Source organism: Brachyhypopomus gauderio, chromosome 7, assembly GCF_052324685.1.
Source record: "Brachyhypopomus gauderio isolate BG-103 chromosome 7, BGAUD_0.2, whole genome shotgun sequence".
In the NCBI taxonomy this organism is placed as follows: domain Eukaryota; kingdom Metazoa; phylum Chordata; class Actinopteri; order Gymnotiformes; family Hypopomidae; genus Brachyhypopomus; species Brachyhypopomus gauderio.
The window spans coordinates 28,283,440-28,299,897 of record NC_135217.1 but is presented as its reverse complement, the minus strand read 5'-3'; the positions used below and the strand labels follow the sequence as shown (position 1 = coordinate 28,299,897).

Sequence of the window (16,458 nt, the reverse complement as noted above, 5' to 3'; positions counted from 1 at the left end):
CAATAACTAGACACACAGGTAGTCACACAAGAGTAAGGGTTTTTAAAACAACGGGTCACTTAAATACCCCTGAGCAGCATATCATTAAAAGACCACTTTATGATTTGCTATGGTAGGATCTTTTAGATAAAAGAACACAAAATAAAACAAAACGGTAGAAAACAGCAACTGACACCCACTGAAGCTGTGGCCCTTCATATACACAAAACAGAAAGAAACATTACATTCAGTCAATAAAACATTGACTACGTTCAACATTACGAATATGATTTAAAAAGACGAAACATACCACATTCATCAGGGTTGACCAACTTCACTCATGGACAGGATAGCAGCTTGTCACAGAACACTGGATATACAGAGTGTAATTAAAAAAACCATATGAAACCTCTGGTTTAGGCATACTAAAACATTTTCAGGTGTTTATAAAGCTTTAGAGAATGCACGGTGGCTAATTGTACCTGGTAACCGATCATTCGTAAGTCAGTAGAAGACAGAATGGATGTGGCGTGTCACCAACAGACTAAAATAAACAAAGGAGCTTTACTCCGTATGTCTGAAAGGGTGCGACTAAAGCTCGAGCATGATTACCAAACTCGCATACCTCGTACTCTGTACACACACCGGCTGTTGCTACCTTAATGACCTGCGGCCACTCCACCTGAACACTCCTATCCTCGCGTCCCCACACTAATTAAAACCAAACCATGTTTAGTTGCTCCATCAGTCATCAGACTGTTACAGACACGCTTCTTCTAGACGCCGCCACCTGCATGCGCTTTAGCCACCACGCTATCCTCTAGGACCCCACAGGTGTCCCTATATATGCCTACCTGTAAATGGCTCACCCAATGCAGGTGCTACTCTACTCTAGGACGTCATCCTTCATGTGCGCACCAAAACAAAGAAAGCGTCGCCTTGGCTATGCTGGCTACAATCACCCCCTCCAAATGCATCGGCGACCCGACGATGGCACTCCAAAACGTTAACCCATCATTCTTCTTGTTCAGGCAGCTCTTCATACCTCTCAGTTATAACTGCCCGAGGGAGTCGGTGGGGGTTAGAGTGTTGACCGGAGTTCAGTCTTGTCGAACGGCGTAAGGGCATTGGCTCTTGTGAGGCTCCCTCTTCTTCAGGGGTAACGGGGTCATGTGGTCCAGGTCTCTCCTGGAGTTCTTCCACTAACAGTATAACATCCCCATCTTCATCTTCCTCCAGAACTGGGGAGTGGGGCCCACTTTCCTCACCTGTCATGGGGACAGTATCTTCTATATCTTCTGTGCCCTGTTCTTCATTCAGTGCAGCTTGTAGCTCAGACCGGTGCACCTGTCGGATTGGCCCCTCTTCATCAACCGGAGCCACAGAGTAAACCACCCCCGTTCCCACTGGACTTCTAACCACTCTGTACACACAGGGGTTCCAATGATCTTGGATCTTGTTTCGTCCTGCTGGGTGATTCCTCAGATAAACCAGCTGCCCTTCCTTGAACCCAGAGTCGTTTATTTGGTCGTTATGGTTTCGATTACGCCTGAGGGCCTGTTCCTCTGTCCTCTGCCTTACATGTTCATGGACAAGCCGTAGACTCTGCTGATGTGTCTGAATCCATTCATCCAACGTTCCCAAGTTTTGCGTGGGTTCTTCCAACCCCAACAGGAAATCTACTGGTAGCCTGGGGTGACAACCAAACATGAGAAAATAGGGGGTTCGACCCGTGGTCTGATGAGGAGTAGTATTATATGCAAATGTCAGTTGGGGCAAGTGCCGTGGCCAATACCTCTTTTGGTCAACAGGGAGTGTCCTAAGCAGATCATGTAAAGTGCGATTGAAACGTTCACATTGTCCGTTTCCTTGGGGATGATAAGGGGTGGTTCTGCTCTTCTGCACTCCATAAACCTTGCATAACTGCTGTATCAAAGTGCTTTCGAAATTCCGGCCTTGGTCGGAATGTATACGGGCTGGAGGACCGAACCGATGAAACCAATGTTGTACCAGCATCTGGGCTACTGTACTTGCCTGTTGATCTCTAGTGGGAACAGCCTGGGTGTATTTTGTAAAGATGTCGGTCAAGACCAGGACGTTTTGCCTACCATCCGATGCCGGTTCCAAGACTGTAAAGTCCAAGGCCAGGATCTCATTTGGCCGTGATGCTTGCAGCGTACCCCAATAGGGTCGAACTTTAGGCTGAACTGCCTTCCCCAGCACACATCTTTGGCATCGACTGCACCACTGCTCTACATCCTGAGCCATATTAGGCCAAAAGCACCTGCTCCGCAACAACTGTAGAGTTCGCTCTGTCCCTTGGTGCCCATGATCATTGTGGACACTATGTAAGACCTCTTCTTGTAGACACTGAGGAACAAGCAGCTGGAAATATTCTGGTCCCCCACCTGGGGGATGGACTGTTCGATATAGTACGCCCTCTCGCTCAACCAGTCGCTCTTGCTGGCGAACGAGGGCTCTACTGGCACTGGACAAAGTTCCACGTTCTGTTGCTGTTGGAGGTCGTCTTTCATCATAGAACCTCCATACCGGTTCAATAACTGGATCAGCCTTCTGCAGTAAGCCCAGATCTTGAGATGAGCGTCCAGGGAATGCAACGACTTCACCACACAGGGCCCCAGAACCACTGGGCTGCTCGTTCCAAGAGGCTAGCACCACTTGTGGAGGCATGCTTGTTCCAACTGCAAAGCGCTCCACGTACTGTCGGGACAAAGCATCGGCATTTTGATTGCTCTTCCCTGGACGATACTTGATAGTAAAGTTAAATGATGCCAATTGAGAAGCCCAGCGCTGCTCCACGGCCCCCAACTTGGCAGTCTGCAAGTGACTCAAAGGGTTATTGTCAGAAAAAATGGTGAAGTGATTGCCCAGCAGGTACTCTCTGAACTTCTCTGTCACAGCCCACTTGACGGCCAGCAATTCCAGCTTCATAGAACTGTAGTTATTCATGTTTCTCTCAGTGGGCCTCAGCCCTCTACTAGCAAAGGCAATTGGACGCACTTTCCCGTTCTGTTCCTGTGAGAGCACCGCCCCAAGGCCTCCATGGCTAGCATCCACTTCCAAAATAAATGGTTTCTTAAAATCAGCATATGCCAGAACTGGGGCAGAAGTAAGTTTCTCTTTTAATAACTGGAAGGCCTGCTCGCAGTCTTCACCCCAAGCTGTAGCTAGAGAGATTTTGGGAGTCTTTCCTTTTCGTCTGGGTCCACTAAGCTTCCCAACAAGATGGTGCAAGGGGGCTGCAAGTTTAGAAAAGTCTTCTACAAAACGTCTGTAATAACTAGCGAAGCCCAGGAACGAACGAAGTTCAGCGAGATGTAGTGGCCATTTCCATTCTTTGACCACCTCAATTTTAGCAGGGTCGGTCGCCACCCCCTCAGCAGAGACAACATGGCCCAAGTACTTCACCTGATGTTGGAAAAAGTTACACTTGGACAGTTTCACTTTCATTTTCTGTTTCTGTAGCCGAGCGAACACTTCTTCCAGCCTTTCCAAATGTTGTTCCACGGTAGCAGAGAAGACCACGACGTCATCAAGATAAAGAAGTACAGACTGATATCGACAGTCCCCAAACATGCGTTCCATGAGACGTTGGAACGTGCCAGGGGCATTACATAACCCAAAAGGCATTCGATTAAATTCAAATAAACCAAAGGGAGTGCAGAAAGCCGTCTTAAATTTATCCTTTTCCGCTACTGGGACTTGGTTATACCCACTGGCCAAATCGAGTGTAGAGAACCATTTTGCTCCTGACAAGGCATCTAGGGATTCCTCTATCCTAGGAAGTGGGTATGAATCACGACGGGTCTTCGAATTCAACTGCCTATAGTCTACACAAAGTCTGAGGGTCCCGTCTTTCTTGGTCACCAACACGATAGGGGAAGAGTAAGGGCTACTGCTTTCTCTGATGACCTGGTTATCTAGCAACTGTTGGATATGAGCTTTTACTGTTTCATATTGAGAAGGAATGATCCGACGATAAGGCTGGCGCACAGGAGCATCATCTAGCAAGGGAATCTCATGAGTAATAAGGGATGTACAGCCCAAGTCCCCCTCCCCTTTGGAAAATATACTGCCATATTTGGAAAAAAGAGCAGTAGCCTGAGCAGCCTGTTGTTCAGTAAGCCCCTCAAGATCCAACACAAGCTGGTCAGAAGAATTATTGGACGAGGTGACGTCGTGCGTGGATATAAAAACTGAACACTCTTCCCAAGAAGACTCTACAGAGACCTTTGACTCACTTCCCATTATCGTGGCTGAAACCGCTTGCACCGTGCCGACCACATGACGAGGAGGGAGCCACACATCGGAGCTACTGACATTTACTATGGGCACATACAGCAAACCCTTTCTTGCAGAGACCAGAGTAGGGGATAAAAGCAAACCTTCAGGAAGGGGTCCGTCTTCACAGCCCAATGGCTCCAACAAGAGCTCCACTGAGTCTACCTGAGGGCACGTAGCGGGGACCATGGTCATCGTACCAGCCTCAATACGAACAGGAAGTTGGCCATGAATGCGAACCTTGAAGGGTTTAGCAGCGTTCAAAACAGCCTCTACCTTCTCACAGTGGCGTAGTGCATGCCGAACCGCCGGGACCGCCGACTGCACTGGGGGGGAGGAAAAGAGTTGAGGACCATGCTGTCCGAACAGGGTTCTGTAACAATCACCCAGCACATTCATACCCAAAATGCCTGGCGTTTCTGCTTTACGACCCTGAAGCACAACATCCGTAGGATCCTTAACTATTAAAATCCCTCTACCCAAAATGCACTGTCCCAGGACTACCACGTCAAGCTCGAGATAGCCTATATAAGGAATGTCTAACCCATTCGCTGCTTTGAGGCCCAACCATTTACAGTCTCTCGTTTGCAAATGTGTAAAGTGCTTAGCAAAAAAACTCTCTGTGATGGTGGTAACCATTGACCCGGTATCAATTAGACATGGGACTGTTACCCCCCCCCCCCCCATATGCACACCTAATACGGGACAATTTCCAACTAGTTGACTGTACAAAGGGCGGTTAACATTAGAGCCAGGACTTCCCAATCCCAGCGTGTGGCTCTGCACACTGGGGAGTCCTAGTTTTCCGACTGGTTGACCGAGTTGCTACGGGATACAGTGAGATCCTGACTATTGGTAGCTGAAGGAAGAGGAGCAGATCGACAATAGCGAGCGATGTGACCTGGCTCGCCACACCTAAGGCAAATCGGTTGGCCATCTGATGTACGTCTAAAACGACCATTCCTAACGGAAGGACCTGGGGCATTACCACTAGGCTGACAGAAGCATTTAACTAACATATCAAGCTGAGCTTGCTGTCTCAAAACCATCTCCTTTAACTCTGCCAATTCGGAGGTTTGAGCGATAGTAGCCTCACATTGTGGCGCAAAACGCACTTCGTGACTACGTGGCAGAGCACGCTGACCCCAATCGCGACCTGGCTGACCCTCCTCCAACCACCTAATAGCCTCCCGCCTTACATCTAAAATAGACAGATCCTCGTCGTCCCGTACCAATCTTTTGAGCTCTCTACGTAAAGTATGATCTCTAACGTTCTCACAAAACTGATCCCTTAACACATCCCCGGAATTAAAAATAGCATCACCCTCACTCTGCTTCACTCTGTCCATGAGTTCCATTAGCGCATGAGAGAATTCGAACAATGACTCGTTCTCCCGTTGTTTGCGATCAAAAAACGCTGCTGCCAATGCACATAGGATTTAGTACACCCATACATTTCCTTTAAAATGCGAATAATTTCATCGGGGTTTTCTCGGCTTGCTACTGGTCGATACTTTATTTCATTACGGGCCTCGCCCTCTAAATGATCATATAAAAACATAGCTTTATCTAAAACAGACATATGTCTGGATCTAATACAACTTTGTGCCTCCTCAGTCCACTCCTCTACCGAAAGGGCTCCTGCAGCTGTCGAACCAGAGAACTTTGGGCACTTTCTTTCTTTAGGCAAATAAAAAGCATGTTCCCGCCGTACGGGTGGGATTTCGTCTCCAACATTTTCCCCAGTACCTCCATTCTGCACCCCAGAAGGTCTCGCATTTGCAGTTTGGAGCTGTTTCACTTGCTCCCGCAGTCTCTGTAGCTCCCCCTCCATGACGACTCCTTGCTGACAGCGTCCTCCTGTTGGAATGCCAGCTGCTGTTTTCTACCACAACAAATCACTAATACTGCTCGAATCTACTTACACTTTATTAAATTAAACTGACAGGTCAAAAGCGCTAACTGATGTTCGATCCTGCCGACTGCGCCAGATTGTAGCGCCCCCCTAGTTAGTAAGTGCCAAACTACGCCACCCCTTAATTAGTGCTTTTTTACTTAGAGTAAGGGGAACTCTAAAGAAGGTAGACAAACGTCGGTGATGCAAAAATACAGTCTTTATTGAAGACAATAGACTCTGTCAGTTTAAATTAAATAAAACAAGAAACAATCTAAGAGGTGTTGACACTACCTGTTTGTGGTTTGGAGACTGAGTAAAGACAGCCAATTGACAATACCACTCGTGAATAATCTCTAAGGGCGTACTCACACTAGGCACGGTTTGCTGGATCCGTGCTGGGGCCCGGTTATCCCCCCTCCCCACTCCCCCTCTGGCCTGCACTCACACTCGCTTCAGCAACCCGGCCCGAGCACGCTTACGTCATCACAACGCCGCTTTATTTGGAAAAAAAGCGCGCTCGCACAACACTATAGAGCTCATGATTTTCTTTTTATTGTATTTTTGGAGTCGTTTTGGAAGTGCAGAAACACGGTGCAAACACAGATTTATCGATCATTTAACACAACGATTGTCTGCTAATCGCTTTGCCGCTATGACTGTTTAACGTGAGCGTCGCATCACTGATGTCATGTTTGAGTTCCAGCGAAATGAACCAATCAGACGAGGCACCAAGCGGGCCCGGGCACGGATAGCGCTCACACTAGAAGCGAACCGTGCCCGAGTCCACATGAATCGTGCCCTGGCCCACCTCTTCAAAGCGGGCCCGAGCACGGTTAACTGATCCGGGCCCGGGCACGGTTGGAGCGCTCACACTAGCCAAACGAACCGTGCTTCGGCAGGCAACCGTGCCCGGGCCCGGATCGCAGAGCCTAGTGTGAGTACGCCCTAAAATTCAGCCACACACTGCAAATGTTTCCAAATCTCACTCTAAAGTGAACACAGCACCCGATATGGCTGCCTCTATCTCAGTCTCAACATAGCCACATCTAAATAGTACTGGATCAGAATACTCATGAGACTCAAGTTAAAAAAAAGGTACATCGACCAATAACTAGACACACAGGTAGTCACACAAGAGTAAGGGTTTTTAAAACAACGGGTCACTTAAATACCCCTGAGCAGCATATCATTAAAAGACCACTTTATGATTTGTTATGGTAGGATCTTTTAGATAAAAGAACACAAAATAAAACAAAACGGTAGAAAACAGCAACTGACACCCACTGAAGCTGTGGCCCTTCATATACACAAAACAGAAAGAAACATTACATTCAGTCAATAAAACATTGACTACGTTCAACATTACGAATATGATTTAAAAAGACGAAACATACCACATTCATCAGGGTTGACCAACTTCACTCATGGACAGGATAGCAGCTTGTCACAGAACACTGGATATACAGAGTGTAATTAAAAAAACCATATGAAACCTCTGGTTTAGGCATACTAAAACATTTTCAGGTGTTTATAAAGCTTTAGAGAATGCACGGTGGCTAATTGTACCTGGTAACCGATCATTCGTAAGTCAGTAGAAGACAGAATGGATGTGGCGTGTCACCAACAGACTAAAATAAACAAAGGAGCTTTACTCCGTATGTCTGAAAGGGTGCGACTAAAGCTCGAGCATGATTACCAAACTCGCATACCTCGTACTCTGTACACACACCGGCTGTTGCTACCTTAATGACCTGCGGCCACTCCACCTGAACACTCCTATCCTCGCGTCCCCACACTAATTAAAACCAAACCATGTTTAGTTGCTCCATCAGTCATCAGACTGTTACAGACACGCTTCTTCTAGACGCCGCCACCTGCATGCGCTTTAGCCACCACGCTATCCTCTAGGACCCCACAGGTGTCCCTATATATGCCTACCTGTAAATGGCTCACCCAATGCAGGTGCTACTCTACTCTAGGACGTCATCCTTCATGTGCGCACCAAAACAAAGAAAGCGTCGCCTTGGCTATGCTGGCTACAATCACCCCCTCCAAATGCATCGGCGACCCGACGATGGCACTCCAAAACGTTAACCCATCATTCTTCTTGTTCAGGCAGCTCTTCATACCTCTCAGTTATAACTGCCCGAGGGAGTCGGTGGGGGTTAGAGTGTTGACCGGAGTTCAGTCTTGTCGAACGGCGTAAGGGCATTGGCTCTTGTGAGGCTCCCTCTTCTTCAGGGGTAACGGGGTCATGTGGTCCAGGTCTCTCCTGGAGTTCTTCCACTAACAGTATAACATCCCCATCTTCATCTTCCTCCAGAACTGGGGAGTGGGGCCCACTTTCCTCACCTGTCATGGGGACAGTATCTTCTATATCTTCTGTGCCCTGTTCTTCATTCAGTGCAGCTTGTAGCTCAGACCGGTGCACCTGTCGGATTGGCCCCTCTTCATCAACCGGAGCCACAGAGTAAACCACCCCCGTTCCCACTGGACTTCTAACCACTCTGTACACACAGGGGTTCCAATGATCTTGGATCTTGTTTCGTCCTGCTGGGTGATTCCTCAGATAAACCAGCTGCCCTTCCTTGAACCCAGAGTCGTTTATTTGGTCGTTATGGTTTCGATTACGCCTGAGGGCCTGTTCCTCTGTCCTCTGCCTTACATGTTCATGGACAAGCCGTAGACTCTGCTGATGTGTCTGAATCCATTCATCCAACGTTCCCAAGTTTTGCGTGGGTTCTTCCAACCCCAACAGGAAATCTACTGGTAGCCTGGGGTGACAACCAAACATGAGAAAATAGGGGGTTCGACCCGTGGTCTGATGAGGAGTAGTATTATATGCAAATGTCAGTTGGGGCAAGTGCCGTGGCCAATACCTCTTTTGGTCAACAGGGAGTGTCCTAAGCAGATCATGTAAAGTGCGATTGAAACGTTCACATTGTCCGTTTCCTTGGGGATGATAAGGGGTGGTTCTGCTCTTCTGCACTCCATAAACCTTGCATAACTGCTGTATCAAAGTGCTTTCGAAATTCCGGCCTTGGTCGGAATGTATACGGGCTGGAGGACCGAACCGATGAAACCAATGTTGTACCAGCATCTGGGCTACTGTACTTGCCTGTTGATCTCTAGTGGGAACAGCCTGGGTGTATTTTGTAAAGATGTCGGTCAAGACCAGGACGTTTTGCCTACCATCCGATGCCGGTTCCAAGACTGTAAAGTCCAAGGCCAGGATCTCATTTGGCCGTGATGCTTGCAGCGTACCCCAATAGGGTCGAACTTTAGGCTGAACTGCCTTCCCCAGCACACATCTTTGGCATCGACTGCACCACTGCTCTACATCCTGAGCCATATTAGGCCAAAAGCACCTGCTCCGCAACAACTGTAGAGTTCGCTCTGTCCCTTGGTGCCCATGATCATTGTGGACACTATGTAAGACCTCTTCTTGTAGACACTGAGGAACAAGCAGCTGGAAATATTCTGGTCCCCCACCTGGGGGATGGACTGTTCGATATAGTACGCCCTCTCGCTCAACCAGTCGCTCTTGCTGGCGAACGAGGGCTCTACTGGCACTGGACAAAGTTCCACGTTCTGTTGCTGTTGGAGGTCGTCTTTCATCATAGAACCTCCATACCGGTTCAATAACTGGATCAGCCTTCTGCAGTAAGCCCAGATCTTGAGATGAGCGTCCAGGGAATGCAACGACTTCACCACACAGGGCCCCAGAACCACTGGGCTGCTCGTTCCAAGAGGCTAGCACCACTTGTGGAGGCATGCTTGTTCCAACTGCAAAGCGCTCCACGTACTGTCGGGACAAAGCATCGGCATTTTGATTGCTCTTCCCTGGACGATACTTGATAGTAAAGTTAAATGATGCCAATTGAGAAGCCCAGCGCTGCTCCACGGCCCCCAACTTGGCAGTCTGCAAGTGACTCAAAGGGTTATTGTCAGAAAAAATGGTGAAGTGATTGCCCAGCAGGTACTCTCTGAACTTCTCTGTCACAGCCCACTTGACGGCCAGCAATTCCAGCTTCATAGAACTGTAGTTATTCATGTTTCTCTCAGTGGGCCTCAGCCCTCTACTAGCAAAGGCAATTGGACGCACTTTCCCGTTCTGTTCCTGTGAGAGCACCGCCCCAAGGCCTCCATGGCTAGCATCCACTTCCAAAATAAATGGTTTCTTAAAATCAGCATATGCCAGAACTGGGGCAGAAGTAAGTTTCTCTTTTAATAACTGGAAGGCCTGCTCGCAGTCTTCACCCCAAGCTGTAGCTAGAGAGATTTTGGGAGTCTTTCCTTTTCGTCTGGGTCCACTAAGCTTCCCAACAAGATGGTGCAAGGGGGCTGCAAGTTTAGAAAAGTCTTCTACAAAACGTCTGTAATAACTAGCGAAGCCCGGGAACGAACGAAGTTCAGCGAGATGTAGTGGCCATTTCCATTCTTTGACCACCTCAATTTTAGCAGGGTCGGTCGCCACCCCCCTCAGCAGAGACAACATGGCCCAAGTACTTCACCTGATGTTGGAAAAAGTTACACTTGGACAGTTTCACTTTCAATTTCTGTTTCTGTAGCCGAGCGAACACTTCTTCCAGCCTTTCCAAATGTTGTTCCACGGTAGCAGAGAAGACCACGACGTCATCAAGATAAAGAAGTACAGACTGATATCGACAGTCCCCAAACATGCGTTCCATGAGACGTTGGAACGTGCCAGGGGCATTACATAACCCAAAAGGCATTCGATTAAATTCAAATAAACCAAAGGGAGTGCAGAAAGCAGTCTTAAATTTATCCTTTTCCGCTACTGGGACTTGGTTATACCCACTGGCCAAATCGAGTGTAGAGAACCATTTTGCTCCTGACAAGGCATCTAGGGATTCCTCTATCCTAGGAAGTGGGTATGAATCACGACGGGTCTTCGAATTCAACTGCCTATAGTCTACACAAAGTCTGAGGGTCCCGTCTTTCTTGGTCACCAACACGATAGGGGAAGAGTAAGGGCTACTGCTTTCTCTGATGACCTGGTTATCTAGCAACTGTTGGATATGAGCTTTTACTGTTTCATATTGAGAAGGAATGATCCGACGATAAGGCTGGCGCACAGGAGCATCATCTAGCAAGGGAATCTCATGAGTAATAAGGGATGTACAGCCCAAGTCCCCCTCCCCTTTGGAAAATATACTGCCATATTTGGAAAAAAGAGCAGTAGCCTGAGCAGCCTGTTGTTCAGTAAGCCCCTCAAGATCCAACACAAGCTGGTCAGAAGAATTATTGGACGAGGTGACGTCGTGCGTGGATATAAAAACTGAACACTCTTCCCAAGAAGACTCTACAGAGACCTTTGACTCACTTCCCATTATCGTGGCTGAAACCGCTTGCACCGTGCCGACCACATGACGAGGAGGGAGCCACACATCAGAGCTACTGACATTTACTATGGGCACATACAGCAAACCCTTTCTTGCAGAGACCAGAGTAGGGGATAAAAGCAAACCTTCAGGAAGGGGTCCGTTTTCACAGCCCAATGGCTCCAACAAGAGCTCCACTGAGTCTACCTGAGGGCACGTAGCGGGGACCATGGTCATCGTACCAGCCTCAATACGAACAGGAAGTTGGCCATGAATGCGAACCTTGAAGGGTTTAGCAGCGTTCAAAACAGCCTCTACCTTCTCACAGTGGCGTAGTGCATGCCGAACCGCCGGGACCGCCGACTGCACTGGGGGGGAGGAAAAGAGTTGAGGACCATGCTGTCCGAACAGGGTTCTGTAACAATCACCCAGCACATTCATACCCAAAATGCCTGGCGTTTCTGCTTTACGACCCTGAAGCACAACATCCGTAGGATCCTTAACTATTAAAATCCCTCTACCCAAAATGCAGTCCCAGGACTACCACGTCAAGCTCGAGATAGCCTATATAAGGAATGTCTAACCCATTCGCTGCTTTGAGGCCCAACCATTTACAGTCTCTCCTTTGCAAATGTGTAAAGTGCTTAGCAAAAAAACTCTCTGTGATGGTGGTAACCATTGACCCGGTATCAATTAGACATGGGACTGTTACCCCCCCCCCCCCCCATATGCACACCTAATACGGGACAATTTCCAACTAGTTGACTGTACAAAGGGCGGTTAACATTAGAGCCAGGACTTCCCAATCCCAGCGTGTGGCTCTGCACACTGGGGAGTCCTAGTTTTCCGACTGGTTGACCGAGTTGCTACGGGATACAGTGAGATCCTGACTATTGGTAGCTGAAGGAAGAGGAGCAGATCGACAATAGCGAGCGATGTGACCTGGCTCGCCACACCTAAGGCAAATCGGTTGGCCATCTGATGTACGTCTAAAACGACCATTCCTAACGGAAGGACCTGGGGCATTACCACTAGGCTGACAGAAGCATTTAACTAACATATCAAGCTGAGCTTGCTGTCTCAAAACCATCTCCTTTAACTCTGCCAATTCGGAGGTTTGAGCGATAGTAGCCTCACATTGTGGCGCAAAACGCACTTCGTGACTACGTGGCAGAGCACGCTGACCCCAATCGCGACCTGGCTGACCCTCCTCCAACCACCTAATAGCCTCCCGCCTTACATCTAAAATAGACAGATCCTCGTCGTCCCGTACCAATCTTTTGAGCTCTCTACGTAAAGTATGATCTCTAACGTTCTCACAAAACTGATCCCTTAACACATCCCCGGAATTAAAAATAGCATCACCCTCACTCTGCTTCACTCTGTCCATGAGTTCCATTAGCGCATGAGAGAATTCGAACAATGACTCATTCTCCCGTTGTTTGCGATCAAAAAACGCTGCTGCCAATGCACATAGGATTTAGTACACCCATACATTTCCTTTAAAATGCGAATAATTTCATCGGGGTTTTCTCGGCTTGCTACTGGTCGATACTTTATTTCATTACGGGCCTCGCCCTCTAAATGATCATATAAAAACATAGCTTTATCTAAAACAGACATATGTCTGGATCTAATACAACTTTGTGCCTCCTCAGTCCACTCCTCTACCGAAAGGGCTCCTGCAGCTGTCGAACCAGAGAACTTTGGGCACTTTCTTTCTTTAGGCAAATAAAAAGCATGTTCCCGCCGTACGGGTGGGATTTCGTCTCCAACATTTTCCCCAGTACCTCCATTCTGCACCCCAGAAGGTCTCGCATTTGCAGTTTGGAGCTGTTTCACTTGCTCCCGCAGTCTCTGTAGCTCCCCCTCCATGACGACTCCTTGCTGACAGCGTCCTCCTGTTGGAATGCCAGCTGCTGTTTTCTACCACAACAAATCACTAATACTGCTCGAATCTACTTACACTTTATTAAATTAAACTGACAGGTCAAAAGCGCTAACTGATGTTCGATCCTGCCGACTGCGCCAGATTGTAGCGCCCCCCTAGTTAGTAAGTGCCAAACTACGCCACCCCTTAATTAGTGCTTTTTTACTTAGAGTAAGGGGAACTCTAAAGAAGGTAGACAAACGTCGGTGATGCAAAAATACAGTCTTTATTGAAGACAATAGACTCTGTCAGTTTAAATTAAATAAAACAAGAAACAATCTAAGAGGTGTTGACACTACCTGTTTGTGGTTTGGAGACTGAGTAAAGACAGCCAATTGACAATACCACTCGTGAATAATCTCTAAGGGCGTACTCACACTAGGCACGGTTTGCTGGATCCGTGCTGGGGCCCGGTTATCCCCCCTCCCCACTCCCCCTCTGGCCTGCACTCACACTCGCTTCAGCAACCCGGCCCGAGCACGCTTACGTCATCACAACGCCGCTTTATTTGGAAAAAAAGCGCGCTCGCACAACACTATAGAGCTCATGATTTTCTTTTTATTGTATTTTTGGAGTCGTTTTGGAAGTGCAGAAACACGGTGCAAACACAGATTTATCGATCATTTAACACAACGATTGTCTGCTAATCGCTTTGCCGCTATGACTGTTTAACGTGAGCGTCGCATCACTGATGTCATGTTTGAGTTCCAGCGAAATGAACCAATCAGACGAGGCACCAAGCGGGCCCGGGCACGGATAGCGCTCACACTAGAAGCGAACCGTGCCCGAGTCCACATGAATCGTGCCCTGGCCCACCTCTTCAAAGCGGGCCCGAGCACGGTTAACTGATCCGGGCCCGGGCACGGTTGGAGCGCTCACACTAGCCAAACGAACCGTGCTTCGGCAGGCAACCGTGCCCGGGCCCGGATCGCAGAGCCTAGTGTGAGTACGCCCTAAAATTCAGCCACACACTGCAAATGTTTCCAAATCTCACTCTAAAGTGAACACAGCACCCGATATGGCTGCCTCTATCTCAGTCTCAACATAGCCACATCTAAATAGTACTGGATCAGAATACTCATGAGACTCAAGTTAAAAAAAAGGTACATCGACCAATAACTAGACACACAGGTAGTCACACAAGAGTAAGGGTTTTTAAAACAACGGGTCACTTAAATACCCCTGAGCAGCATATCATTAAAAGACCACTTTATGATTTGTTATGGTAGGATCTTTTAGATAAAAGAACACAAAATAAAACAAAACGGTAGAAAACAGCAACTGACACCCACTGAAGCTGTGGCCCTTCATATACACAAAACAGAAAGAAACATTACATTCAGTCAATAAAACATTGACTACGTTCAACATTACGAATATGATTTAAAAAGACGAAACATACCACATTCATCAGGGTTGACCAACTTCACTCATGGACAGGATAGCAGCTTGTCACAGAACACTGGATATACAGAGTGTAATTAAAAAAACCATATGAAACCTCTGGTTTAGGCATACTAAAACATTTTCAGGTGTTTATAAAGCTTTAGAGAATGCACGGTGGCTAATTGTACCTGGTAACCGATCATTCGTAAGTCAGTAGAAGACAGAATGGATGTGGCGTGTCACCAACAGACTAAAATAAACAAAGGAGCTTTACTCCGTATGTCTGAAAGGGTGCGACTAAAGCTCGAGCATGATTACCAAACTCGCATACCTCGTACTCTGTACACACACCGGCTGTTGCTACCTTAATGACCTGCGGCCACTCCACCTGAACACTCCTATCCTCGCGTCCCCACACTAATTAAAACCAAACCATGTTTAGTTGCTCCATCAGTCATCTTGTGCAAAAGTATAATATGCAACTTAATCCTACCTTCGGACTCGCTGTTACAGACACGCTTCTTCTAGACGCCGCCACCTGCATGCGCTTTAGCCACCACGCTATCCTCTAGGACCCCACAGGTGTCCCTATATATGCCTACCTGTAAATGGCTCACCCAATGCAGGTGCTACTCTACTCTAGGACGTCATCCTTCATGTGCGCACCAAAACAAAGAAAGCGTCGCCTTGGCTATGCTGGCTACACTTATTTAAATGTTAACCTGTGCAAATATGCATGGTTAATATACATGTCACATAGGGCTACGTCCCCCTCTCTAGCTGTCACTCCGGTACTGTTCAATGTGCCTGTGTTCTCCTCGTCTGTTTATCCCGCCCTGTTTCTATGCTTTCCCTCTGTCTGTCACACCCCTGTCGGTGTTCTCTCCTGCTGTCAGTCCAGTCCGTGTCTTCTGTGTGACCTTGTTTAGATCCGTTCCCCAGTAAGTCCAGTCCATGGCTGTGTTTGAAATAGCCTACTACAGGGTTGCCAACTCTCACGCATTGAGCGTGAGACACACGCATTTGACCGTTTTCACACGCTCTCACGCCACACTTCCGATATCTAATATCCAGTTTATTTACCTCAGATCCACATATATGATTCAATACGTTACTAGTTCGCTAGCTCTGGCGCCATCCACCGGCGATATAACACTGAATCTGTGTCCATCTGTGAATCTGTGTTCGCCCCCCCCCCCCCCCCCCCCCCTCCGCTCAACAACTTTCGTTCGACACCCACCCCCCCCCCCCCCCCCCCCCCCCTCAACAAAATACACTCGCCACCGGCTCCAGGTTAAAATCTCACTCCAAGCGAACGTCAAAAGTTGGCAACCCTGCTACTACATACTACTGGCGTACTGATTGAGCCCCAAATCAGTATGCCCAGGGGCGGACTGGGACAAAAAATCGGCCCTGGCATTTTTGGACCAGACCGGCCCACTCACACTCGATAACGCTTTTCATACTTTTCAGTTTTTTGAATGTGTATACCAACAGTTTACACTCTTCAAAACCATGTACCCTAAGCCATGCCATGAGTTTACAGGAATTAGTGAGAGTGAAATAAAATAATTTTTAAATCATTAAATACTTTCAAAAAGTTTTGTTTATTAACAGTA

General features: G+C 47.8%; 1 long non-coding RNA gene across 2 annotated transcripts; it reads right to left on the bottom strand.

The window, feature by feature from the left end:
* Positions 1-14,545: 14,545 nt before the first annotated feature.
* On the bottom strand, positions 14,546-15,565 carry LOC143518275 (uncharacterized). Of its 2 annotated transcripts, XR_013132131.1 has the most exons (4): positions 15,333-15,565; positions 15,171-15,256; positions 15,028-15,089; positions 14,546-14,915 (listed from the first exon to the last, which is right to left on the bottom strand). It is a non-coding gene; the product is annotated as an uncharacterized LOC143518275 (long non-coding RNA). The 2 variants fall into 2 exon arrangements; XR_013132130.1 differs by having other exon boundaries at positions 15,028-15,256.
* Positions 15,566-16,458: the final 893 nt, after the last annotated feature.